Source organism: Schistocerca gregaria, chromosome 3, assembly GCF_023897955.1.
Source record: "Schistocerca gregaria isolate iqSchGreg1 chromosome 3, iqSchGreg1.2, whole genome shotgun sequence".
Classification (NCBI taxonomy): Eukaryota; Metazoa; Arthropoda; class Insecta; order Orthoptera; family Acrididae; genus Schistocerca; species Schistocerca gregaria.
Genome location: NC_064922.1, coordinates 896,052,988 through 896,078,751, shown reverse-complemented (window position 1 = coordinate 896,078,751; position 25,764 = coordinate 896,052,988). Strand labels below are relative to the sequence as shown.

Sequence of the window (25,764 nt, the reverse complement as noted above, 5' to 3'; positions counted from 1 at the left end):
AAGGTAAATTTTTGTTTACAAATTTGCCGTTGTGCACTGCTACAAAACAATATGCCCTGACGTATTTCACAACATTTCTGTCACTTCATACTGTTTTGTTATTTCCAGAGACTCTTTGGAAGTCTTCCTTGGCGCACTCTTTTCAAACTGAGTTCCTTAATATCGTATCTTACGATAGTTTAAAATCAGTATGGAAGCATCTTTGTCACATGAGAAAGGTAGCATGAAAAAAGGGCTGGCAGGGGTAGCGACAAGAAAGCAAGAAATGAAGACAGCCAGAGTTCCCAAGCGGTCGCCGATCCGAATACTAACGTTGTTGCTTATCATCGGTGGTCGGACAGGAACAGGTTTTTTTTTTTTTTTTAATGTAGTTAGTTTTTGGAATTTAGCGCTCCTACAAAACAGTAGGCTCTGACGCATTTCAAGAGCACATCTGTCGATTCGCAGTGTTTCGTTATTTTCAACGAGTTCCTAGCACTCTTCGTCCGCGCTTTCTTGTTCAAACTGAGTTCATTACTGTAATTTCGCATCTTACGTTTAATACAGTAGTTTAAAATGCTTGTGGAAGCATCTTTGTCGCACCTGAGAGTTTGTATGAAAAGAGGGCTGGCAGGTGTAGTGACGTACAATCTAAAAAGAGAGAAGGAGCCAACAGCACCCGGTGTTCCCAGGCGGTCACCCATCCAAGTACTAACCGGGCCCGATGTTGCTTAACTTCGGTGATCGGACGAGAACCGGTGTATTCAACATGGTATGGCCGTTGGCGTCGTTATACTGTAGCTGCACGGCAGAAGAAGGCTTCGCCTCTCCTCCTAACACAAGCAATCGCTTTTTTCGGTGGCACATTTGACGCAAAGCACGTCCTTCCACCTCGAAGGCGACGCGCCGCCACGTGGGTCGGACGCACAACACAGCTGCTCGTTGCACCGCCTGTCATTCGTTTGGTTCGTGCGGCCTCCGACACTCGCGGGAGACGCACCTTGTTATCGTTATCCGGCGCAGGGCTTGCGCGCGGCCGGGCGGCTTGGGGACTGCGCGGGGTGTGGCAGTGTCCTGCTGGACCGACGGAAGCTTCCTCACCTGCCCGACACACGCCGCGATTCCAGATATTTGCGTAATTCGCTCGCCTGTCCCCTCCCCTTCCGTCCCGACTTGTCCCGACTTTGCTCGACTGCCGCTCGCTGCCGCTCGGGTCGCGGTCCGTAATGACAGCACAAGCACGAGAAACATCTGCGAGATGGGCGCGGGCCGAACCGGCGTGTCCGAGGCGCCGTGTGCGTCCGTTCGGAGCTACCAGAGCAGCTCTGTGCTGCGCCGTGCCGTGGAAAGGTGCGAAAACATGCACACAAGACACAGGCTGTTGGACAAAGTATCCCTCTCTTGTAGCGACGAAAGGTAAATTTTTGTTTACAAATTTGCCGTTGTGCACTGCTACAAAACAATATGCCCTGACGTATTTCACAACATTTCTGTCACTTCATACTGTTTTGTTATTTCCAGAGACTCTTTGGAAGTCTTCCTTGGCGCACTCTTTTCAAACTGAGTTCCTTAATATCGTATCTTACGATAGTTTAAAATCAGTATGGAAGCATCTTTGTCACATGAGAAAGGTAGCATGAAAAAAGGGCTGGCAGGGGTAGCGACAAGAAAGCAAGAAATGAAGACAGCCAGAGTTCCCAAGCGGTCGCCGATCCGAATACTAACGTTGTTGCTTATCATCGGTGGTCGGACAGGAACAGGTTTTTTTTTTTTTTTTAATGTAGTTAGTTTTTGGAATTTAGCGCTCCTACAAAACAGTAGGCTCTGACGCATTTCAAGAGCACATCTGTCGATTCGCAGTGTTTCGTTATTTTCAACGAGTTCCTAGCACTCTTCGTCCGCGCTTTCTTGTTCAAACTGAGTTCATTACTGTAATTTCGCATCTTACGTTTAATACAGTAGTTTAAAATGCTTGTGGAAGCATCTTTGTCGCACCTGAGAGTTTGTATGAAAAGAGGGCTGGCAGGTGTAGTGACGTACAATCTAAAAAGAGAGAAGGAGCCAACAGCACCCGGTGTTCCCAGGCGGTCACCCATCCAAGTACTAACCGGGCCCGATGTTGCTTAACTTCGGTGATCGGACGAGAACCGGTGTATTCAACATGGTATGGCCGTTGGCGTCGTTATACTGTAGCTGCACGGCAGAAGAAGGCTTCGCCTCTCCTCCTAACACAAGCAATCGCTTTTTTCGGTGGCACATTTGACGCAAAGCACGTCCTTCCACCTCGAAGGCGACGCGCCGCCACGTGGGTCGGACGCACAACACAGCTGCTCGTTGCACCGCCTGTCATTCGTTTGGTTCGTGCGGCCTCCGACACTCGCGGGAGACGCACCTTGTTATCGTTATCCGGCGCAGGGCTTGCGCGCGGCCGGGCGGCTTGGGGACTGCGCGGGGTGTGGCAGTGTCCTGCTGGACCGACGGAAGCTTCCTCACCTGCCCGACACACGCCGCGATTCCAGATATTTGCGTAATTCGCTCGCCTGTCCCCTCCCCTTCCGTCCCGACTTGTCCCGACTTTGCTCGACTGCCGCTCGCTGCCGCTCGGGTCGCGGTCCGTAATGACAGCACAAGCACGAGAAACATCTGCGAGATGGGCGCGGGCCGAACCGGCGTGTCCGAGGCGCCGTGTGCGTCCGTTCGGAGCTACCAGAGCAGCTCTGTGCTGCGCCGTGCCGTGGAAAGGTGCGAAAACATGCACACAAGACACAGGCTGTTGGACAAAGTATCCCTCTCTTGTAGCGACGAAAGGTAAATTTTTGTTTACAAATTTGCCGTTGTGCACTGCTACAAAACAATATGCCCTGACGTATTTCACAACATTTCTGTCACTTCATACTGTTTTGTTATTTCCAGAGACTCTTTGGAAGTCTTCCTTGGCGCACTCTTTTCAAACTGAGTTCCTTAATATCGTATCTTACGATAGTTTAAAATCAGTATGGAAGCATCTTTGTCACATGAGAAAGGTAGCATGAAAAAAGGGCTGGCAGGGGTAGCGACAAGAAAGCAAGAAATGAAGACAGCCAGAGTTCCCAAGCGGTCGCCGATCCGAATACTAACGTTGTTGCTTATCATCGGTGGTCGGACAGGAACAGGTTTTTTTTTTTTTTTAATGTAGTTAGTTTTTGGAATTTAGCGCTCCTACAAAACAGTAGGCTCTGACGCATTTCAAGAGCACATCTGTCGATTCGCAGTGTTTCGTTATTTTCAACGAGTTCCTAGCACTCTTCGTCCGCGCTTTCTTGTTCAAACTGAGTTCATTACTGTAATTTCGCATCTTACGTTTAATACAGTAGTTTAAAATGCTTGTGGAAGCATCTTTGTCGCACCTGAGAGTTTGTATGAAAAGAGGGCTGGCAGGTGTAGTGACGTACAATCTAAAAAGAGAGAAGGAGCCAACAGCACCCGGTGTTCCCAGGCGGTCACCCATCCAAGTACTAACCGGGCCCGATGTTGCTTAACTTCGGTGATCGGACGAGAACCGGTGTATTCAACATGGTATGGCCGTTGGCGTCGTTATACTGTAGCTGCACGGCAGAAGAAGGCTTCGCCTCTCCTCCTAACACAAGCAATCGCTTTTTTCGGTGGCACATTTGACGCAAAGCACGTCCTTCCACCTCGAAGGCGACGCGCCGCCACGTGGGTCGGACGCACAACACAGCTGCTCGTTGCACCGCCTGTCATTCGTTTGGTTCGTGCGGCCTCCGACACTCGCGGGAGACGCACCTTGTTATCGTTATCCGGCGCAGGGCTTGCGCGCGGCCGGGCGGCTTGGGGACTGCGCGGGGTGTGGCAGTGTCCTGCTGGACCGACGGAAGCTTCCTCACCTGCCCGACACACGCCGCGATTCCAGATATTTGCGTAATTCGCTCGCCTGTCCCCTCCCCTTCCGTCCCGACTTGTCCCGACTTTGCTCGACTGCCGCTCGCTGCCGCTCGGGTCGCGGTCCGTAATGACAGCACAAGCACGAGAAACATCTGCGAGATGGGCGCGGGCCGAACCGGCGTGTCCGAGGCGCCGTGTGCGTCCGTTCGGAGCTACCAGAGCAGCTCTGTGCTGCGCCGTGCCGTGGAAAGGTGCGAAAACATGCACACAAGACACAGGCTGTTGGACAAAGTATCCCTCTCTTGTAGCGACGAAAGGTAAATTTTTGTTTACAAATTTGCCGTTGTGCACTGCTACAAAACAATATGCCCTGACGTATTTCACAACATTTCTGTCACTTCATACTGTTTTGTTATTTCCAGAGACTCTTTGGAAGTCTTCCTTGGCGCACTCTTTTCAAACTGAGTTCCTTAATATCGTATCTTACGATAGTTTAAAATCAGTATGGAAGCATCTTTGTCACATGAGAAAGGTAGCATGAAAAAAGGGCTGGCAGGGGTAGCGACAAGAAAGCAAGAAATGAAGACAGCCAGAGTTCCCAAGCGGTCGCCGATCCGAATACTAACGTTGTTGCTTATCATCGGTGGTCGGACAGGAACAGGTTTTTTTTTTTTTTTTAATGTAGTTAGTTTTTGGAATTTAGCGCTCCTACAAAACAGTAGGCTCTGACGCATTTCAAGAGCACATCTGTCGATTCGCAGTGTTTCGTTATTTTCAACGAGTTCCTAGCACTCTTCGTCCGCGCTTTCTTGTTCAAACTGAGTTCATTACTGTAATTTCGCATCTTACGTTTAATACAGTAGTTTAAAATGCTTGTGGAAGCATCTTTGTCGCACCTGAGAGTTTGTATGAAAAGAGGGCTGGCAGGTGTAGTGACGTACAATCTAAAAAGAGAGAAGGAGCCAACAGCACCCGGTGTTCCCAGGCGGTCACCCATCCAAGTACTAACCGGGCCCGATGTTGCTTAACTTCGGTGATCGGACGAGAACCGGTGTATTCAACATGGTATGGCCGTTGGCGTCGTTATACTGTAGCTGCACGGCAGAAGAAGGCTTCGCCTCTCCTCCTAACACAAGCAATCGCTTTTTTCGGTGGCACATTTGACGCAAAGCACGTCCTTCCACCTCGAAGGCGACGCGCCGCCACGTGGGTCGGACGCACAACACAGCTGCTCGTTGCACCGCCTGTCATTCGTTTGGTTCGTGCGGCCTCCGACACTCGCGGGAGACGCACCTTGTTATCGTTATCCGGCGCAGGGCTTGCGCGCGGCCGGGCGGCTTGGGGACTGCGCGGGGTGTGGCAGTGTCCTGCTGGACCGACGGAAGCTTCCTCACCTGCCCGACACACGCCGCGATTCCAGATATTTGCGTAATTCGCTCGCCTGTCCCCTCCCCTTCCGTCCCGACTTGTCCCGACTTTGCTCGACTGCCGCTCGCTGCCGCTCGGGTCGCGGTCCGTAATGACAGCACAAGCACGAGAAACATCTGCGAGATGGGCGCGGGCCGAACCGGCGTGTCCGAGGCGCCGTGTGCGTCCGTTCGGAGCTACCAGAGCAGCTCTGTGCTGCGCCGTGCCGTGGAAAGGTGCGAAAACATGCACACAAGACACAGGCTGTTGGACAAAGTATCCCTCTCTTGTAGCGACGAAAGGTAAATTTTTGTTTACAAATTTGCCGTTGTGCACTGCTACAAAACAATATGCCCTGACGTATTTCACAACATTTCTGTCACTTCATACTGTTTTGTTATTTCCAGAGACTCTTTGGAAGTCTTCCTTGGCGCACTCTTTTCAAACTGAGTTCCTTAATATCGTATCTTACGATAGTTTAAAATCAGTATGGAAGCATCTTTGTCACATGAGAAAGGTAGCATGAAAAAAGGGCTGGCAGGGGTAGCGACAAGAAAGCAAGAAATGAAGACAGCCAGAGTTCCCAAGCGGTCGCCGATCCGAATACTAACGTTGTTGCTTATCATCGGTGGTCGGACAGGAACAGGTTTTTTTTTTTTTTTTAATGTAGTTAGTTTTTGGAATTTAGCGCTCCTACAAAACAGTAGGCTCTGACGCATTTCAAGAGCACATCTGTCGATTCGCAGTGTTTCGTTATTTTCAACGAGTTCCTAGCACTCTTCGTCCGCGCTTTCTTGTTCAAACTGAGTTCATTACTGTAATTTCGCATCTTACGTTTAATACAGTAGTTTAAAATGCTTGTGGAAGCATCTTTGTCGCACCTGAGAGTTTGTATGAAAAGAGGGCTGGCAGGTGTAGTGACGTACAATCTAAAAAGAGAGAAGGAGCCAACAGCACCCGGTGTTCCCAGGCGGTCACCCATCCAAGTACTAACCGGGCCCGATGTTGCTTAACTTCGGTGATCGGACGAGAACCGGTGTATTCAACATGGTATGGCCGTTGGCGTCGTTATACTGTAGCTGCACGGCAGAAGAAGGCTTCGCCTCTCCTCCTAACACAAGCAATCGCTTTTTTCGGTGGCACATTTGACGCAAAGCACGTCCTTCCACCTCGAAGGCGACGCGCCGCCACGTGGGTCGGACGCACAACACAGCTGCTCGTTGCACCGCCTGTCATTCGTTTGGTTCGTGCGGCCTCCGACACTCGCGGGAGACGCACCTTGTTATCGTTATCCGGCGCAGGGCTTGCGCGCGGCCGGGCGGCTTGGGGACTGCGCGGGGTGTGGCAGTGTCCTGCTGGACCGACGGAAGCTTCCTCACCTGCCCGACACACGCCGCGATTCCAGATATTTGCGTAATTCGCTCGCCTGTCCCCTCCCCTTCCGTCCCGACTTGTCCCGACTTTGCTCGACTGCCGCTCGCTGCCGCTCGGGTCGCGGTCCGTAATGACAGCACAAGCACGAGAAACATCTGCGAGATGGGCGCGGGCCGAACCGGCGTGTCCGAGGCGCCGTGTGCGTCCGTTCGGAGCTACCAGAGCAGCTCTGTGCTGCGCCGTGCCGTGGAAAGGTGCGAAAACATGCACACAAGACACAGGCTGTTGGACAAAGTATCCCTCTCTTGTAGCGACGAAAGGTAAATTTTTGTTTACAAATTTGCCGTTGTGCACTGCTACAAAACAATATGCCCTGACGTATTTCACAACATTTCTGTCACTTCATACTGTTTTGTTATTTCCAGAGACTCTTTGGAAGTCTTCCTTGGCGCACTCTTTTCAAACTGAGTTCCTTAATATCGTATCTTACGATAGTTTAAAATCAGTATGGAAGCATCTTTGTCACATGAGAAAGGTAGCATGAAAAAAGGGCTGGCAGGGGTAGCGACAAGAAAGCAAGAAATGAAGACAGCCAGAGTTCCCAAGCGGTCGCCGATCCGAATACTAACGTTGTTGCTTATCATCGGTGGTCGGACAGGAACAGGTTTTTTTTTTTTTTTAATGTAGTTAATTTTTGGAATTTAGCGCTCCTACAAAACAGTAGGCTCTGACGCATTTCAAGAGCACATCTGTCGATTCGCAGTGTTTCGTTATTTTCAACGAGTTCCTAGCACTCTTCGTCCGCGCTTTCTTGTTCAAACTGAGTTCATTACTGTAATTTCGCATCTTACGTTTAATACAGTAGTTTAAAATGCTTGTGGAAGCATCTTTGTCGCACCTGAGAGTTTGTATGAAAAGAGGGCTGGCAGGTGTAGTGACGTACAATCTAAAAAGAGAGAAGGAGCCAACAGCACCCAGTGTTCCCAGGCGGTCACCCATCCAAGTACTAACCGGGCCCGATGTTGCTTAACTTCGGTGATCGGACGAGAACCGGTGTATTCAACATGGTATGGCCGTTGGCGTCGTTATACTGTAGCTGCACGGCAGAAGAAGGCTTCGCCTCTCCTCCTAACACAAGCAATCGCTTTTTTCGGTGGCACATTTGACGCAAAGCACGTCCTTCCACCTCGAAGGCGACGCGCCGCCACGTGGGTCGGACGCACAACACAGCTGCTCGTTGCACCGCCTGTCATTCGTTTGGTTCGTGCGGCCTCCGACACTCGCGGGAGACGCACCTTGTTATCGTTATCCGGCGCAGGGCTTGCGCGCGGCCGGGCGGCTTGGGGACTCGCGGGGTGTGGCAGTGTCCTGCTGGACCGAGGGAAGCGTTCTCACCTGCCTGACACGCGTCGCGCTTCCAGATATTTGCGTAATTCGCACGGTGCATTCTCGGCTGTCCCCTTCCGTCCCGACTTGTCCCGACTTTGCTCGACTGCCGCTCGCTGCCGCTCGGGTCGCGGTCCGTAATGACAGCACAAGCACGAGAAACATCTGCGAGATGGGCGCGGGCCGAACCGGCGTGTCCGAGGCGCCGTGTGCGTCCGTTCGGAGCTACCAGAGCAGCTCTGTGCTGCGCCGTGCCGTGGAAAGGTGCGAAAACATGCACACAAGACACAGGCTGTTGGACAAAGTATCCCTCTCTTGTAGCGACGAAAGGTAAATTTTTGTTTACAAATTTGCCGTTGTGCACTGCTACAAAACAATATGCCCTGACGTATTTCACAACATTTCTGTCACTTCATACTGTTTTGTTATTTCCAGAGACTCTTTGGAAGTCTTCCTTGGCGCACTCTTTTCAAACTGAGTTCCTTAATATCGTATCTTACGATAGTTTAAAATCAGTATGGAAGCATCTTTGTCACATGAGAAAGGTAGCATGAAAAAAGGGCTGGCAGGGGTAGCGACAAGAAAGCAAGAAATGAAGACAGCCAGAGTTCCCAAGCGGTCGCCGATCCGAATACTAACGTTGTTGCTTATCATCGGTGGTCGGACAGGAACAGGTTTTTTTTTTTTTTTTAATGTAGTTAGTTTTTGGAATTTAGCGCTCCTACAAAACAGTAGGCTCTGACGCATTTCAAGAGCACATCTGTCGATTCGCAGTGTTTCGTTATTTTCAACGAGTTCCTAGCACTCTTCGTCCGCGCTTTCTTGTTCAAACTGAGTTCATTACTGTAATTTCGCATCTTACGTTTAATACAGTAGTTTAAAATGCTTGTGGAAGCATCTTTGTCGCACCTGAGAGTTTGTATGAAAAGAGGGCTGGCAGGTGTAGTGACGTACAATCTAAAAAGAGAGAAGGAGCCAACAGCACCCGGTGTTCCCAGGCGGTCACCCATCCAAGTACTAACCGGGCCCGATGTTGCTTAACTTCGGTGATCGGACGAGAACCGGTGTATTCAACATGGTATGGCCGTTGGCGTCGTTATACTGTAGCTGCACGGCAGAAGAAGGCTTCGCCTCTCCTCCTAACACAAGCAATCGCTTTTTTCGGTGGCACATTTGACGCAAAGCACGTCCTTCCACCTCGAAGGCGACGCGCCGCCACGTGGGTCGGACGCACAACACAGCTGCTCGTTGCACCGCCTGTCATTCGTTTGGTTCGTGCGGCCTCCGACACTCGCGGGAGACGCACCTTGTTATCGTTATCCGGCGCAGGGCTTGCGCGCGGCCGGGCGGCTTGGGGACTCGCGGGGTGTGGCAGTGTCCTGCTGGACCGAGGGAAGCGTTCTCACCTGCCTGACACGCGTCGCGCTTCCAGATATTTGCGTAATTCGCACGGTGCATTCTCGGCTGTCCCCTTCCGTCCCGACTTGTCCCGACTTTGCTCGACTGCCGCTCGCTGCCGCTCGGGTCGCGGTCCGTAATGACAGCACAAGCACGAGAAACATCTGCGAGATGGGCGCGGGCCGAACCGGCGTGTCCGAGGCGCCGTGTGCGTCCGTTCGGAGCTACCAGAGCAGCTCTGTGCTGCGCCGTGCCGTGGAAAGGTGCGAAAACATGCACACAAGACACAGGCTGTTGGACAAAGTATCCCTCTCTTGTAGCGACGAAAGGTAAATTTTTGTTTACAAATTTGCCGTTGTGCACTGCTACAAAACAATATGCCCTGACGTATTTCACAACATTTCTGTCACTTCATACTGTTTTGTTATTTCCAGAGACTCTTTGGAAGTCTTCCTTGGCGCACTCTTTTCAAACTGAGTTCCTTAATATCGTATCTTACGATAGTTTAAAATCAGTATGGAAGCATCTTTGTCACATGAGAAAGGTAGCATGAAAAAAGGGCTGGCAGGGGTAGCGACAAGAAAGCAAGAAATGAAGACAGCCAGAGTTCCCAAGCGGTCGCCGATCCGAATACTAACGTTGTTGCTTATCATCGGTGGTCGGACAGGAACAGGTTTTTTTTTTTTTTTTAATGTAGTTAGTTTTTGGAATTTAGCGCTCCTACAAAACAGTAGGCTCTGACGCATTTCAAGAGCACATCTGTCGATTCGCAGTGTTTCGTTATTTTCAACGAGTTCCTAGCACTCTTCGTCCGCGCTTTCTTGTTCAAACTGAGTTCATTACTGTAATTTCGCATCTTACGTTTAATACAGTAGTTTAAAATGCTTGTGGAAGCATCTTTGTCGCACCTGAGAGTTTGTATGAAAAGAGGGCTGGCAGGTGTAGTGACGTACAATCTAAAAAGAGAGAAGGAGCCAACAGCACCCGGTGTTCCCAGGCGGTCACCCATCCAAGTACTAACCGGGCCCGATGTTGCTTAACTTCGGTGATCGGACGAGAACCGGTGTATTCAACATGGTATGGCCGTTGGCGTCCTTATACTGTAGCTGCACGGCAGAAGAAGGCTTCGCCTCTCCTCCTAACACAAGCAATCGCTTTTTTCGGTGGCACATTTGACGCAAAGCACGTCCTTCCACCTCGAAGGCGACGCGCCGCCACGTGGGTCGGACGCACAACACAGCTGCTCGTTGCACCGCCTGTCATTCGTTTGGTTCGTGCGGCCTCCGACACTCGCGGGAGACGCACCTTGTTATCGTTATCCGGCGCAGGGCTTGCGCGCGGCCGGGCGGCTTGGGGACTGCGCGGGGTGTGGCAGTGTCCTGCTGGACCGACGGAAGCTTCCTCACCTGCCCGACACACGCCGCGATTCCAGATATTTGCGTAATTCGCTCGCCTGTCCCCTCCCCTTCCGTCCCGACTTGTCCCGACTTTGCTCGACTGCCGCTCGCTGCCGCTCGGGTCGCGGTCCGTAATGACAGCACAAGCACGAGAAACATCTGCGAGATGGGCGCGGGCCGAACCGGCGTGTCCGAGGCGCCGTGTGCGTCCGTTCGGAGCTACCAGAGCAGCTCTGTGCTGCGCCGTGCCGTGGAAAGGTGCGAAAACATGCACACAAGACACAGGCTGTTGGACAAAGTATCCCTCTCTTGTAGCGACGAAAGGTAAATTTTTGTTTACAAATTTGCCGTTGTGCACTGCTACAAAACAATATGCCCTGACGTATTTCACAACATTTCTGTCACTTCATACTGTTTTGTTATTTCCAGAGACTCTTTGGAAGTCTTCCTTGGCGCACTCTTTTCAAACTGAGTTCCTTAATATCGTATCTTACGATAGTTTAAAATCAGTATGGAAGCATCTTTGTCACATGAGAAAGGTAGCATGAAAAAAGGGCTGGCAGGGGTAGCGACAAGAAAGCAAGAAATGAAGACAGCCAGAGTTCCCAAGCGGTCGCCGATCCGAATACTAACGTTGTTGCTTATCATCGGTGGTCGGACAGGAACAGGTTTTTTTTTTTTTTTAATGTAGTTAGTTTTTGGAATTTAGCGCTCCTACAAAACAGTAGGCTCTGACGCATTTCAAGAGCACATCTGTCGATTCGCAGTGTTTCGTTATTTTCAACGAGTTCCTAGCACTCTTCGTCCGCGCTTTCTTGTTCAAACTGAGTTCATTACTGTAATTTCGCATCTTACGTTTAATACAGTAGTTTAAAATGCTTGTGGAAGCATCTTTGTCGCACCTGAGAGTTTGTATGAAAAGAGGGCTGGCAGGTGTAGTGACGTACAATCTAAAAAGAGAGAAGGAGCCAACAGCACCCGGTGTTCCCAGGCGGTCACCCATCCAAGTACTAACCGGGCCCGATGTTGCTTAACTTCGGTGATCGGACGAGAACCGGTGTATTCAACATGGTATGGCCGTTGGCGTCGTTATACTGTAGCTGCACGGCAGAAGAAGGCTTCGCCTCTCCTCCTAACACAAGCAATCGCTTTTTTCGGTGGCACATTTGACGCAAAGCACGTCCTTCCACCTCGAAGGCGACGCGCCGCCACGTGGGTCGGACGCACAACACAGCTGCTCGTTGCACCGCCTGTCATTCGTTTGGTTCGTGCGGCCTCCGACACTCGCGGGAGACGCACCTTGTTATCGTTATCCGGCGCAGGGCTTGCGCGCGGCCGGGCGGCTTGGGGACTCGCGGGGTGTGGCAGTGTCCTGCTGGACCGAGGGAAGCGTTCTCACCTGCCTGACACGCGTCGCGCTTCCAGATATTTGCGTAATTCGCACGGTGCATTCTCGGCTGTCCCCTTCCGTCCCGACTTGTCCCGACTTTGCTCGACTGCCGCTCGCTGCCGCTCGGGTCGCGGTCCGTAATGACAGCACAAGCACGAGAAACATCTGCGAGATGGGCGCGGGCCGAACCGGCGTGTCCGAGGCGCCGTGTGCGTCCGTTCGGAGCTACCAGAGCAGCTCTGTGCTGCGCCGTGCCGTGGAAAGGTGCGAAAACATGCACACAAGACACAGGCTGTTGGACAAAGTATCCCTCTCTTGTAGCGACGAAAGGTAAATTTTTGTTTACAAATTTGCCGTTGTGCACTGCTACAAAACAATATGCCCTGACGTATTTCACAACATTTCTGTCACTTCATACTGTTTTGTTATTTCCAGAGACTCTTTGGAAGTCTTCCTTGGCGCACTCTTTTCAAACTGAGTTCCTTAATATCGTATCTTACGATAGTTTAAAATCAGTATGGAAGCATCTTTGTCACATGAGAAAGGTAGCATGAAAAAAGGGCTGGCAGGGGTAGCGACAAGAAAGCAAGAAATGAAGACAGCCAGAGTTCCCAAGCGGTCGCCGATCCGAATACTAACGTTGTTGCTTATCATCGGTGGTCGGACAGGAACAGGTTTTTTTTTTTTTTTTAATGTAGTTAGTTTTTGGAATTTAGCGCTCCTACAAAACAGTAGGCTCTGACGCATTTCAAGAGCACATCTGTCGATTCGCAGTGTTTCGTTATTTTCAACGAGTTCCTAGCACTCTTCGTCCGCGCTTTCTTGTTCAAACTGAGTTCATTACTGTAATTTCGCATCTTACGTTTAATACAGTAGTTTAAAATGCTTGTGGAAGCATCTTTGTCGCACCTGAGAGTTTGTATGAAAAGAGGGCTGGCAGGTGTAGTGACGTACAATCTAAAAAGAGAGAAGGAGCCAACAGCACCCGGTGTTCCCAGGCGGTCACCCATCCAAGTACTAACCGGGCCCGATGTTGCTTAACTTCGGTGATCGGACGAGAACCGGTGTATTCAACATGGTATGGCCGTTGGCGTCCTTATACTGTAGCTGCACGGCAGAAGAAGGCTTCGCCTCTCCTCCTAACACAAGCAATCGCTTTTTTCGGTGGCACATTTGACGCAAAGCACGTCCTTCCACCTCGAAGGCGACGCGCCGCCACGTGGGTCGGACGCACAACACAGCTGCTCGTTGCACCGCCTGTCATTCGTTTGGTTCGTGCGGCCTCCGACACTCGCGGGAGACGCACCTTGTTATCGTTATCCGGCGCAGGGCTTGCGCGCGGCCGGGCGGCTTGGGGACTCGCGGGGTGTGGCAGTGTCCTGCTGGACCGAGGGAAGCGTTCTCACCTGCCTGACACGCGTCGCGCTTCCAGATATTTGCGTAATTCGCACGGTGCATTCTCGGCTGTCCCCTTCAGTCCCGACTTGTCCCGACTTTGCTCGACTGCCGCTCGCTGCCGCTCGGGTCGCGGTCCGTAATGACAGCACAAGCACGAGAAACATCTGCGAGATGGGCGCGGGCCGAACCGGCGTGTCCGAGGCGCCGTGTGCGTCCGTTCGGAGCTACCAGAGCAGCTCTGTGCTGCGCCGTGCCGTGGAAAGGTGCGAAAACATGCACACAAGACACAGGCTGTTGGACAAAGTATCCCTCTCTTGTAGCGACGAAAGGTAAATTTTTGTTTACAAATTTGCCGTTGTGCACTGCTACAAAACAATATGCCCTGACGTATTTCACAACATTTCTGTCACTTCATACTGTTTTGTTATTTCCAGAGACTCTTTGGAAGTCTTCCTTGGCGCACTCTTTTCAAACTGAGTTCCTTAATATCGTATCTTACGATAGTTTAAAATCAGTATGGAAGCATCTTTGTCACATGAGAAAGGTAGCATGAAAAAAGGGCTGGCAGGGGTAGCGACAAGAAAGCAAGAAATGAAGACAGCCAGAGTTCCCAAGCGGTCGCCGATCCGAATACTAACGTTGTTGCTTATCATCGGTGGTCGGACAGGAACAGGTTTTTTTTTTTTTTTTAATGTAGTTAGTTTTTGGAATTTAGCGCTCCTACAAAACAGTAGGCTCTGACGCATTTCAAGAGCACATCTGTCGATTCGCAGTGTTTCGTTATTTTCAACGAGTTCCTAGCACTCTTCGTCCGCGCTTTCTTGTTCAAACTGAGTTCATTACTGTAATTTCGCATCTTACGTTTAATACAGTAGTTTAAAATGCTTGTGGAAGCATCTTTGTCGCACCTGAGAGTTTGTATGAAAAGAGGGCTGGCAGGTGTAGTGACGTACAATCTAAAAAGAGAGAAGGAGCCAACAGCACCCGGTGTTCCCAGGCGGTCACCCATCCAAGTACTAACCAGGCCCGATGTTGCTTAACTTCGGTGATCGGACGAGAACCGGTGTATTCAACATGGTATGGCCGTTGGCGTCGTTATACTGTAGCTGCACGGCAGAAGAAGGCTTCGCCTCTCCTCCTAACACAAGCAATCGCTTTTTTCGGTGGCACATTTGACGCAAAGCACGTCCTTCCACCTCGAAGGCGACGCGCCGCCACGTGGGTCGGACGCACAACACAGCTGCTCGTTGCACCGCCTGTCATTCGTTTGGTTCGTGCGGCCTCCGACACTCGCGGGAGACGCACCTTGTTATCGTTATCCGGCGCAGGGCTTGCGCGCGGCCGGGCGGCTTGGGGACTCGCGGGGTGTGGCAGTGTCCTGCTGGACCGAGGGAAGCGTTCTCACCTGCCTGACACGCGTCGCGCTTCCAGATATTTGCGTAATTCGCACGGTGCATTCTCGGCTGTCCCCTTCCGTCCCGACTTGTCCCGACTTTGCTCGACTGCCGCTCGCTGCCGCTCGGGTCGCGGTCCGTAATGACAGCACAAGCACGAGAAACATCTGCGAGATGGGCGCGGGCCGAACCGGCGTGTCCGAGGCGCCGTGTGCGTCCGTTCGGAGCTACCAGAGCAGCTCTGTGCTGCGCCGTGCCGTGGAAAGGTGCGAAAACATGCACACAAGACACAGGCTGTTGGACAAAGTATCCCTCTCTTGTAGCGACGAAAGGTAAATTTTTGTTTACAAATTTGCCGTTGTGCACTGCTACAAAACAATATGCCCTGACGTATTTCACAACATTTCTGTCACTTCATACTGTTTTGTTATTTCCAGAGACTCTTTGGAAGTCTTCCTTGGCGCACTCTTTTCAAACTGAGTTCCTTAATATCGTATCTTACGATAGTTTAAAATCAGTATGGAAGCATCTTTGTCACATGAGAAAGGTAGCATGAAAAAAGGGCTGGCAGGGGTAGCGACAAGAAAGCAAGAAATGAAGACAGCCAGAGTTCCCAAGCGGTCGCCGATCCGAATACTAACGTTGTTGCTTATCATCGGTGGTCGGACAGGAACAGGTTTTTTTTTTTTTTTTTTAATGTAGTTAGTTTTTGGAATTTAGCGCTCCTACAAAACAGTAGGCTCTGACGCATTTCAAGAGCACATCTGTCGATTCGCAGTGTTTCGTTATTTTCAACGAGTTCCTAGCACTCTTCGTCCGCGCTTTCTTGTTCAAACTGAGTTCATTACTGTAATTTCGCATCTTACGTTTAATACAGTAGTTTAAAATGCTTGTGGAAGCATCTTTGTCGCACCTGAGAGTTTGTATGAAAAGAGGGCTGGCAGGTGTAGTGACGTACAATCTAAAAAGAGAGAAGGAGCCAACAGCACCCGGTGTTCCCAGGCGGTCACCCATCCAAGTACTAACCAGGCCCGATGTTGCTTAACTTCGGTGATCGGACGAGAACCGGTGTATTCAACATGGTATGGCCGTTGGCGTCGTTATACTGTAGCTGCACGGCAGAAGAAGGCTTCGCCTCTCCTCCTAACACAAGCAATCGCTTTTTTCGGTGGCACATTTGACGCAAAGCACGTCCTTCCACCTCGAAGGCGACGCGCCGCCACGTGGGTCGGACGCACAACACAGCTGCTCGTTGCACCGCCTGTCATTCGTTTGGTTCGTGCGGCCTCCGACACTCGCGGGAGACGCACCTTGTTATCGTTATCCGGCGCAGGGCTTGCGCGCGGCCGGGCGGCTTGGGGACTCGCGGGGTGTGGCAGTGTCCTGCTGGACCGAGGGAAGCGTTCTCACCTGCCTGACACGCGTCGCGCTTCCAGATATTTGCGTAATTCGCACGGTGCATTCTCGGCTGTCCCCTTCCGTCCCGACTTGTCCCGACTTTGCTCGACTGCCGCTCGCTGCCGCTCGGGTCGCGGTCCGTAATGACAGCACAAGCACGAGAAACATCTGCGAGATGGGCGCGGGCCGAACCGGCGTGTCCGAGGCGCCGTGTGCGTCCGTTCGGAGCTACCAGAGCAGCTCTGTGCTGCGCCGTGCCGTGGAAAGGTGCGAAAACATGCACACAAGACACAGGCTGTTGGACAAAGTATCCCTCTCTTGTAGCGACGAAAGGTAAATTTTTGTTTACAAATTTGCCGTTGTGCACTGCTACAAAACAATATGCCCTGACGTATTTCACAACATTTCTGTCACTTCATACTGTTTTGTTATTTCCAGAGACTCTTTGGAAGTCTTCCTTGGCGCACTCTTTTCAAACTGAGTTCCTTAATATCGTATCTTACGATAGTTTAAAATCAGTATGGAAGCATCTTTGTCACATGAGAAAGGTAGCATGAAAAAAGGGCTGGCAGGGGTAGCGACAAGAAAGCAAGAAATGAAGACAGCCAGAGTTCCCAAGCGGTCGCCGATCCGAATACTAACGTTGTTGCTTATCATCGGTGGTCGGACAGGAACAGGTTTTTTTTTTTTTTTTAATGTAGTTAGTTTTTGGAATTTAGCGCTCCTACAAAACAGTAGGCTCTGACGCATTTCAAGAGCACATCTGTCGATTCGCAGTGTTTCGTTATTTTCAACGAGTTCCTAGCACTCTTCGTCCGCGCTTTCTTGTTCAAACTGAGTTCATTACTGTAATTTCGCATCTTACGTTTAATACAGTAGTTTAAAATGCTTGTGGAAGCATCTTTGTCGCACCTGAGAGTTTGTATGAAAAGAGGGCTGGCAGGTGTAGTGACGTACAATCTAAAAAGAGAGAAGGAGCCAACAGCACCCGGTGTTCCCAGGCGGTCACCCATCCAAGTACTAACCGGGCCCGATGTTGCTTAACTTCGGTGATCGGACGAGAACCGGTGTATTCAACATGGTATGGCCGTTGGCGTCCTTATACTGTAGCTGCACGGCAGAAGAAGGCTTCGCCTCTCCTCCTAACACAAGCAATCGCTTTTTTCGGTGGCACATTTGACGCAAAGCACGTCCTTCCACCTCGAAGGCGACGCGCCGCCACGTGGGTCGGACGCACAACACAGCTGCTCGTTGCACCGCCTGTCATTCGTTTGGTTCGTGCGGCCTCCGACACTCGCGGGAGACGCACCTTGTTATCGTTATCCGGCGCAGGGCTTGCGCGCGGCCGGGCGGCTTGGGGACTCGCGGGGTGTGGCAGTGTCCTGCTGGACCGAGGGAAGCGTTCTCACCTGCCTGACACGCGTCGCGCTTCCAGATATTTGCGTAATTCGCACGGTGCATTCTCGGCTGTCCCCTTCAGTCCCGACTTGTCCCGACTTTGCTCGACTGCCGCTCGCTGCCGCTCGGGTCGCGGTCCGTAATGACAGCACAAGCACGAGAAACATCTGCGAGATGGGCGCGGGCCGAACCGGCGTGTCCGAGGCGCCGTGTGCGTCCGTTCGGAGCTACCAGAGCAGCTCTGTGCTGCGCCGTGCCGTGGAAAGGTGCGAAAACATGCACACAAGACACAGGCTGTTGGACAAAGTATCCCTCTCTTGTAGCGACGAAAGGTAAATTTTTGTTTACAAATTTGCCGTTGTGCACTGCTACAAAACAATATGCCCTGACGTATTTCACAACATTTCTGTCACTTCATACTGTTTTGTTATTTCCAGAGACTCTTTGGAAGTCTTCCTTGGCGCACTCTTTTCAAACTGAGTTCCTTAATATCGTATCTTACGATAGTTTAAAATCAGTATGGAAGCATCTTTGTCACATGAGAAAGGTAGCATGAAAAAAGGGCTGGCAGGGGTAGCGACAAGAAAGCAAGAAATGAAGACAGCCAGAGTTCCCAAGCGGTCGCCGATCCGAATACTAACGTTGTTGCTTATCATCGGTGGTCGGACAGGAACAGGTTTTTTTTTTTTTTTTTAATGTAGTTAGTTTTTGGAATTTAGCGCTCCTACAAAACAGTAGGCTCTGACGCATTTCAAGAGCACATCTGTCGATTCGCAGTGTTTCGTTATTTTCAACGAGTTCCTAGCACTCTTCGTCCGCGCTTTCTTGTTCAAACTGAGTTCATTACTGTAATTTCGCATCTTACGTTTAATACAGTAGTTTAAAATGCTTGTGGAAGCATCTTTGTCGCACCTGAGAGTTTGTATGAAAAGAGGGCTGGCAGGTGTAGTGACGTACAATCTAAAAAGAGAGAAGGAGCCAACAGCACCCGGTGTTCCCAGGCGGTCACCCATCCAAGTACTAACCAGGCCCGATGTTGCTTAACTTCGGTGATCGGACGAGAACCGGTGTATTCAACATGGTATGGCCGTTGGCGTCGTTATACTGTAGCTGCACGGCAGAAGAAGGCTTCGCCTCTCCTCCTAACACAAGCAATCGCTTTTTTCGGTGGCACATTTGACGCAAAGCACGTCCTTCCACCTCGAAGGCGACGCGCCGCCACGTGGGTCGGACGCACAACACAGCTGCTCGTTGCACCGCCTGTCATTCGTTTGGTTCGTGCGGCCTCCGACACTCGCGGGAGACGCACCTTGTTATCGTTATCCGGCGCAGGGCTTGCGCGCGGCCGGGCGGCTTGGGGACTCGCGGGGTGTGGCAGTGTCCTGCTGGACCGAGGGAAGCGTTCTCACCTGCCTGACACGCGTCGCGCTTCCAGATATTTGCGTAATTCGCACGGTGCATTCTCGGCTGTCCCCTTCCGTCCCGACTTGTCCCGACTTTGCTCGACTGCCGCTCGCTGCCGCTCGGGTCGCGGTCCGTAATGACAGCACAAGCACGAGAAACATCTGCGAGATGGGCGCGGGCCGAACCGGCGTGTCCGAGGCGCCGTGTGCGTCCGTTCGGAGCTACCAGAGCAGCTCTGTGCTGCGCCGTGCCGTGGAAAGGTGCGAAAACATGCACACAAGACACAGGCTGTTGGACAAAGTATCCCTCTCTTGTAGCGACGAAAGGTAAATTTTTGTTTACAAATTTGCCGTTGTGCACTGCTACAAAACAATATGCCCTGACGTATTTCACAACATTTCTGTCACTTCATACTGTTTTGTTATTTCCAGAGACTCTTTGGAAGTCTTCCTTGGCGCACTCTTTTCAAACTGAGTTCCTTAATATCGTATCTTACGATAGTTTAAAATCAGTATGGAAGCATCTTTGTCACATGAGAAAGGTAGCATGAAAAAAGGGCTGGCAGGGGTAGCGACAAGAAAGCAAGAAATGAAGACAGCCAGAGTTCCCAAGCGGTCGCCGATCCGAATACTAACGTTGTTGCTTATCATCGGTGGTCGGACAGGAACAGGTTTTTTTTTTTTTTTTTAATGTAGTTAGTTTTTGGAATTTAGCGCTCCTACAAAACAGTAGGCTCTGACGCATTTCAAGAGCACATCTGTCGATTCGCAGTGTTTCGTTATTTTCAACGAGTTCCTAGCACTCTTCGTCCGCGCTTTCTTGTTCAAACTGAGTTCATTACTGTAATTTCGCATCTTACGTTTAATACAGTAGTTTAAAATGCTTGTGGAAGCATCTTTGTCGCACCTGAGAGTTTGTATGAAAAGAGGGCTGGCAGGTGTAGTGACGTACAATCTAAAAAGAGAGAAGGAGCCAACAGCACCCGGTGTTCCCAGGCGGTCACCCATCCAAGTACTAACCAGGCCCGATGTTGCTTAACTTCGGTGATCGGACGAGAACCGGTGTATTCAACATGGTATGGCCGTTGGCGTCGTTATACTGTAGCTGCACGGCAGAAGAAGGCTTCGCCTCTCCTCCTAACACAAGCAATCGCTTTTTTCGGTGGCACATTTGACGCAAAGCACGTCCTTCCACCTCGAAGGCGACGCGCCGCCACGTGGGTCGGACGCACAACACAGCTGCTCGTTGCACCGCCTGTCATTCGTTTGGTTCGTGCGGCCTCCGACACTCGCGGGAGACGCACCTTGTTATCGTTATCCGGCGCAGGGCTTGCGCGCGGCCGGGCGGCTTGGGGACTCGCGGGGTGTGGCAGTGTCCTGCTGGACCGAGGGAAGCGTTCTCACCTGCCTGACACGCGTCGCGCTTCCAGATATTTGCGTAATTCGCACGGTGCATTCTCGGCTGTCCCCTTCAGTCCCGACTTGTCCCGACTTTGCTCGACTGCCGCTCGCTGCCGCTCGGGTCGCGGTCCGTAATGACAGCACAAGCACGAGAAACATCTGCGAGATGGGCGCGGGCCGAACCGGCGTGTCCGAGGCGCCGTGTGCGTCCGTTCGGAGCTACCAGAGCAGCTCTGTGCTGCGCCGTGCCGTGGAAAGGTGCGAAAACATGCACACAAGACACAGGCTGTTGGACAAAGTATCCCTCTCTTGTAGCGACGAAAGGTAAATTTTTGTTTACAAATTTGCCGTTGTGCACTGCTACAAAACAATATGCCCTGACGTATTTCACAACATTTCTGTCACTTCATACTGTTTTGTTATTTCCAGAGACTCTTTGGAAGTCTTCCTTGGCGCACTCTTTTCAAACTGAGTTCCTTAATATCGTATCTTACGATAGTTTAAAATCAGTATGGAAGCATCTTTGTCACATGAGAAAGGTAGCATGAAAAAAGGGCTGGCAGGGGTAGCGACAAGAAAGCAAGAAATGAAGACAGCCAGAGTTCCCAAGCGGTCGCCGATCCGAATACTAACGTTGTTGCTTATCATCGGTGGTCGGACAGGAACAGGTTTTTTTTTTTTTTTTAATGTAGTTAGTTTTTGGAATTTAGCGCTCCTACAAAACAGTAGGCTCTGACGCATTTCAAGAGCACATCTGTCGATTCGCAGTGTTTCGTTATTTTCAACGAGTTCCTAGCACTCTTCGTCCGCGCTTTCTTGTTCAAACTGAGTTCATTACTGTAATTTCGCATCTTACGTTTAATACAGTAGTTTAAAATGCTTGTGGAAGCATCTTTGTCGCACCTGAGAGTTTGTATGAAAAGAGGGCTGGCAGGTGTAGTGACGTACAATCTAAAAAGAGAGAAGGAGCCAACAGCACCCGGTGTTCCCAGGCGGTCACCCATCCAAGTACTAACCGGGCCCGATGTTGCTTAACTTCGGTGATCGGACGAGAACCGGTGTATTCAACATGGTATGGCCGTTGGCGTCCTTATACTGTAGCTGCACGGCAGAAGAAGGCTTCGCCTCTCCTCCTAACACAAGCAATCGCTTTTTTCGGTGGCACATTTGACGCAAAGCACGTCCTTCCACCTCGAAGGCGACGCGCCGCCACGTGGGTCGGACGCACAACACAGCTGCTCGTTGCACCGCCTGTCATTCGTTTGGTTCGTGCGGCCTCCGACACTCGCGGGAGACGCACCTTGTTATCGTTATCCGGCGCAGGGCTTGCGCGCGGCCGGGCGGCTTGGGGACTCGCGGGGTGTGGCAGTGTCCTGCTGGACCGAGGGAAGCGTTCTCACCTGCCTGACACGCGTCGCGCTTCCAGATATTTGCGTAATTCGCACGGTGCATTCTCGGCTGTCCCCTTCAGTCCCGACTTGTCCCGACTTTGCTCGACTGCCGCTCGCTGCCGCTCGGGTCGCGGTCCGTAATGACAGCACAAGCACGAGAAACATCTGCGAGATGGGCGCGGGCCGAACCGGCGTGTCCGAGGCGCCGTGTGCGTCCGTTCGGAGCTACCAGAGCAGCTCTGTGCTGCGCCGTGCCGTGGAAAGGTGCGAAAACATGCACACAAGACACAGGCTGTTGGACAAAGTATCCCTCTCTTGTAGCGACGAAAGGTAAATTTTTGTTTACAAATTTGCCGTTGTGCACTGCTACAAAACAATATGCCCTGACGTATTTCACAACATTTCTGTCACTTCATACTGTTTTGTTATTTCCAGAGACTCTTTGGAAGTCTTCCTTGGCGCACTCTTTTCAAACTGAGTTCCTTAATATCGTATCTTACGATAGTTTAAAATCAGTATGGAAGCATCTTTGTCACATGAGAAAGGTAGCATGAAAAAAGGGCTGGCAGGGGTAGCGACAAGAAAGCAAGAAATGAAGACAGCCAGAGTTCCCAAGCGGTCGCCGATCCGAATACTAACGTTGTTGCTTATCATCGGTGGTCGGACAGGAACAGGTTTTTTTTTTTTTTTTTAATGTAGTTAGTTTTTGGAATTTAGCGCTCCTACAAAACAGTAGGCTCTGACGCATTTCAAGAGCACATCTGTCGATTCGCAGTGTTTCGTTATTTTCAACGAGTTCCTAGCACTCTTCGTCCGCGCTTTCTTGTTCAAACTGAGTTCATTACTGTAATTTCGCATCTTACGTTTAATACAGTAGTTTAAAATGCTTGTGGAAGCATCTTTGTCGCACCTGAGAGTTTGTATGAAAAGAGGGCTGGCAGGTGTAGTGACGTACAATCTAAAAAGAGAGAAGGAGCCAACAGCACCCGGTGTTCCCAGGCGGTCACCCATCCAAGTACTAACCGGGCCCGATGTTGCTTAACTTCGGTGATCGGACGAGAACCGGTGTATTCAACATGGTATGGCCGTTGGCGTCCTTATACTGTAGCTGCACGGCAGAAGAAGGCTTCGCCTCTCCTCCTAACACAAGCAATCGCTTTTTTCGGTGGCACATTTGACGCAAAGCACGTCCTTCCACCTCGAAGGCGACGCGCCGCCACGTGGGTCGGACGCACAACACAGCTGCTCGTTGCACCGCCTGTCATTCGTTTGGTTCGTGCGGCCTCCGACACTCGCGGGAGACGCACCTTGTTATCGTTATCCGGCGCAGGGCTTGCGCGCGGCCGGGCGGCTTGGGGACTCGCGGGGTGTGGCAGTGTCCTGCTGGACCGAGGGAAGCGTTCTCACCTGCCTGACACGCGTCGCGCTTCCAGATATTTGCGTAATTCGCACGGTGCATTCTCGGCTGTCCCCTTCAGTCCCGACTTGTCCCGACTTTGCTCGACTGCCGCTCGCTGCCGCTCGGGTCGCGGTCCGTAATGACAGCACAAGCACGAGAAACATCTGCGAGATGGGCGCGGGCCGAACCGGCGTGTCCGAGGCGCCGTGTGCGTCCGTTCGGAGCTACCAGAGCAGCTCTGTGCTGCGCCGTGCCGTGGAAAGGTGCGAAAACATGCACACAAGACACAGGCTGTTGGACAAAGTATCCCTCTCTTGTAGCGACGAAAGGTAAATTTTTGTTTACAAATTTGCCGTTGTGCACTGCTACAAAACAATATGCCCTGACGTATTTCACAACATTTCTGTCACTTCATACTGTTTTGTTATTTCCAGAGACTCTTTGGAAGTCTTCCTTGGCGCACTCTTTTCAAACTGAGTTCCTTAATATCGTATCTTACGATAGTTTAAAATCAGTATGGAAGCATCTTTGTCACATGAGAAAGGTAGCATGAAAAAAGGGCTGGCAGGGGTAGCGACAAGAAAGCAAGAAATGAAGACAGCCAGAGTTCCCAAGCGGTCGCCGATCCGAATACTAACGTTGTTGCTTATCATCGGTGGTCGGACAGGAACAGGTTTTTTTTTTTTTTTTTAATGTAGTTAGTTTTTGGAATTTAGCGCTCCTACAAAACAGTAGGCTCTGACGCATTTCAAGAGCACATCTGTCGATTCGCAGTGTTTCGTTATTTTCAACGAGTTCCTAGCACTCTTCGTCCGCGCTTTCTTGTTCAAACTGAGTTCATTACTGTAATTTCGCATCTTACGTTTAATACAGTAGTTTAAAATGCTTGTGGAAGCATCTTTGTCGCACCTGAGAGTTTGTATGAAAAGAGGGCTGGCAGGTGTAGTGACGTACAATCTAAAAAGAGAGAAGGAGCCAACAGCACCCGGTGTTCCCAGGCGGTCACCCATCCAAGTACTAACCGGGCCCGATGTTGCTTAACTTCGGTGATCGGACGAGAACCGGTGTATTCAACATGGTATGGCCGTTGGCGTCCTTATACTGTAGCTGCACGGCAGAAGAAGGCTTCGCCTCTCCTCCTAACACAAGCAATCGCTTTTTTCGGTGGCACATTTGACGCAAAGCACGTCCTTCCACCTCGAAGGCGACGCGCCGCCACGTGGGTCGGACGCACAACACAGCTGCTCGTTGCACCGCCTGTCATTCGTTTGGTTCGTGCGGCCTCCGACACTCGCGGGAGACGCACCTTGTTATCGTTATCCGGCGCAGGGCTTGCGCGCGGCCGGGCGGCTTGGGGACTCGCGGGGTGTGGCAGTGTCCTGCTGGACCGAGGGAAGCGTTCTCACCTGCCTGACACGCGTCGCGCTTCCAGATATTTGCGTAATTCGCACGGTGCATTCTCGGCTGTCCCCTTCAGTCCCGACTTGTCCCGACTTTGCTCGACTGCCGCTCGCTGCCGCTCGGGTCGCGGTCCGTAATGACAGCACAAGCACGAGAAACATCTGCGAGATGGGCGCGGGCCGAACCGGCGTGTCCGAGGCGCCGTGTGCGTCCGTTCGGAGCTACCAGAGCAGCTCTGTGCTGCGCCGTGCCGTGGAAAGGTGCGAAAACATGCACACAAGACACAGGCTGTTGGACAAAGTATCCCTCTCTTGTAGCGACGAAAGGTAAATTTTTGTTTACAAATTTGCCGTTGTGCACTGCTACAAAACAATATGCCCTGACGTATTTCACAACATTTCTGTCACTTCATACTGTTTTGTTATTTCCAGAGACTCTTTGGAAGTCTTCCTTGGCGCACTCTTTTCAAACTGAGTTCCTTAATATCGTATCTTACGATAGTTTAAAATCAGTATGGAAGCATCTTTGTCACATGAGAAAGGTAGCATGAAAAAAGGGCTGGCAGGGGTAGCGACAAGAAAGCAAGAAATGAAGACAGCCAGAGTTCCCAAGCGGTCGCCGATCCGAATACTAACGTTGTTGCTTATCATCGGTGGTCGGACAGGAACAGGTTTTTTTTTTTTTTTTAATGTAGTTAGTTTTTGGAATTTAGCGCTCCTACAAAACAGTAGGCTCTGACGCATTTCAAGAGCACATCTGTCGATTCGCAGTGTTTCGTTATTTTCAACGAGTTCCTAGCACTCTTCGTCCGCGCTTTCTTGTTCAAACTGAGTTCATTACTGTAATTTCGCATCTTACGTTTAATACAGTAGTTTAAAATGCTTGTGGAAGCATCTTTGTCGCACCTGAGAGTTTGTATGAAAAGAGGGCTGGCAGGTGTAGTGACGTACAATCTAAAAAGAGAGAAG

At 51.1% G+C, this 25,764-nt stretch overlaps 18 non-coding genes across 18 annotated transcripts; all 18 read right to left on the bottom strand.

Annotated features, from left to right (window-relative positions):
• Positions 1-646: 646 nt before the first annotated feature.
• On the bottom strand, positions 647-765 carry LOC126356441 (5S ribosomal RNA). The gene has a single exon (XR_007565704.1). It is a non-coding gene; the product is annotated as a 5S ribosomal RNA (ribosomal RNA).
• A 1,273-nt stretch (positions 766-2,038) lies between these two features.
• Positions 2,039-2,157, bottom strand: LOC126356440 (5S ribosomal RNA). Its single transcript, XR_007565703.1, has one exon. It is a non-coding gene; the product is annotated as a 5S ribosomal RNA (ribosomal RNA).
• A 1,272-nt stretch (positions 2,158-3,429) lies between these two features.
• On the bottom strand, positions 3,430-3,548 carry LOC126356439 (5S ribosomal RNA). Its single transcript, XR_007565702.1, has one exon. It is a non-coding gene; the product is annotated as a 5S ribosomal RNA (ribosomal RNA).
• Positions 3,549-4,821: 1,273 nt separating this feature from the next.
• Positions 4,822-4,940, bottom strand: LOC126356438 (5S ribosomal RNA). The gene has a single exon (XR_007565701.1). It is a non-coding gene; the product is annotated as a 5S ribosomal RNA (ribosomal RNA).
• Positions 4,941-6,213: 1,273 nt separating this feature from the next.
• On the bottom strand, positions 6,214-6,332 carry LOC126356436 (5S ribosomal RNA). Its single transcript, XR_007565699.1, has one exon. It is a non-coding gene; the product is annotated as a 5S ribosomal RNA (ribosomal RNA).
• Positions 6,333-7,604: 1,272 nt separating this feature from the next.
• On the bottom strand, positions 7,605-7,723 carry LOC126356495 (5S ribosomal RNA). Its single transcript, XR_007565757.1, has one exon. It is a non-coding gene; the product is annotated as a 5S ribosomal RNA (ribosomal RNA).
• Positions 7,724-9,001: 1,278 nt separating this feature from the next.
• LOC126356435 (5S ribosomal RNA) lies at positions 9,002-9,120 on the bottom strand. The gene has a single exon (XR_007565698.1). It is a non-coding gene; the product is annotated as a 5S ribosomal RNA (ribosomal RNA).
• Positions 9,121-10,398: 1,278 nt separating this feature from the next.
• LOC126356434 (5S ribosomal RNA) lies at positions 10,399-10,517 on the bottom strand. The gene has a single exon (XR_007565697.1). It is a non-coding gene; the product is annotated as a 5S ribosomal RNA (ribosomal RNA).
• A 1,272-nt stretch (positions 10,518-11,789) lies between these two features.
• Positions 11,790-11,908, bottom strand: LOC126356433 (5S ribosomal RNA). Its single transcript, XR_007565696.1, has one exon. It is a non-coding gene; the product is annotated as a 5S ribosomal RNA (ribosomal RNA).
• A 1,278-nt stretch (positions 11,909-13,186) lies between these two features.
• On the bottom strand, positions 13,187-13,305 carry LOC126356432 (5S ribosomal RNA). The gene has a single exon (XR_007565695.1). It is a non-coding gene; the product is annotated as a 5S ribosomal RNA (ribosomal RNA).
• Positions 13,306-14,583: 1,278 nt separating this feature from the next.
• LOC126356437 (5S ribosomal RNA) lies at positions 14,584-14,702 on the bottom strand. Its single transcript, XR_007565700.1, has one exon. It is a non-coding gene; the product is annotated as a 5S ribosomal RNA (ribosomal RNA).
• Positions 14,703-15,982: 1,280 nt separating this feature from the next.
• On the bottom strand, positions 15,983-16,101 carry LOC126356426 (5S ribosomal RNA). The gene has a single exon (XR_007565689.1). It is a non-coding gene; the product is annotated as a 5S ribosomal RNA (ribosomal RNA).
• A 1,278-nt stretch (positions 16,102-17,379) lies between these two features.
• LOC126356431 (5S ribosomal RNA) lies at positions 17,380-17,498 on the bottom strand. The gene has a single exon (XR_007565694.1). It is a non-coding gene; the product is annotated as a 5S ribosomal RNA (ribosomal RNA).
• Positions 17,499-18,777: 1,279 nt separating this feature from the next.
• Positions 18,778-18,896, bottom strand: LOC126356415 (5S ribosomal RNA). The gene has a single exon (XR_007565678.1). It is a non-coding gene; the product is annotated as a 5S ribosomal RNA (ribosomal RNA).
• A 1,279-nt stretch (positions 18,897-20,175) lies between these two features.
• On the bottom strand, positions 20,176-20,294 carry LOC126356402 (5S ribosomal RNA). The gene has a single exon (XR_007565667.1). It is a non-coding gene; the product is annotated as a 5S ribosomal RNA (ribosomal RNA).
• A 1,278-nt stretch (positions 20,295-21,572) lies between these two features.
• LOC126356430 (5S ribosomal RNA) lies at positions 21,573-21,691 on the bottom strand. Its single transcript, XR_007565693.1, has one exon. It is a non-coding gene; the product is annotated as a 5S ribosomal RNA (ribosomal RNA).
• A 1,279-nt stretch (positions 21,692-22,970) lies between these two features.
• On the bottom strand, positions 22,971-23,089 carry LOC126356429 (5S ribosomal RNA). Its single transcript, XR_007565692.1, has one exon. It is a non-coding gene; the product is annotated as a 5S ribosomal RNA (ribosomal RNA).
• A 1,279-nt stretch (positions 23,090-24,368) lies between these two features.
• On the bottom strand, positions 24,369-24,487 carry LOC126356428 (5S ribosomal RNA). Its single transcript, XR_007565691.1, has one exon. It is a non-coding gene; the product is annotated as a 5S ribosomal RNA (ribosomal RNA).
• Between the last annotated feature and the right edge of the window lie 1,277 nt (positions 24,488-25,764).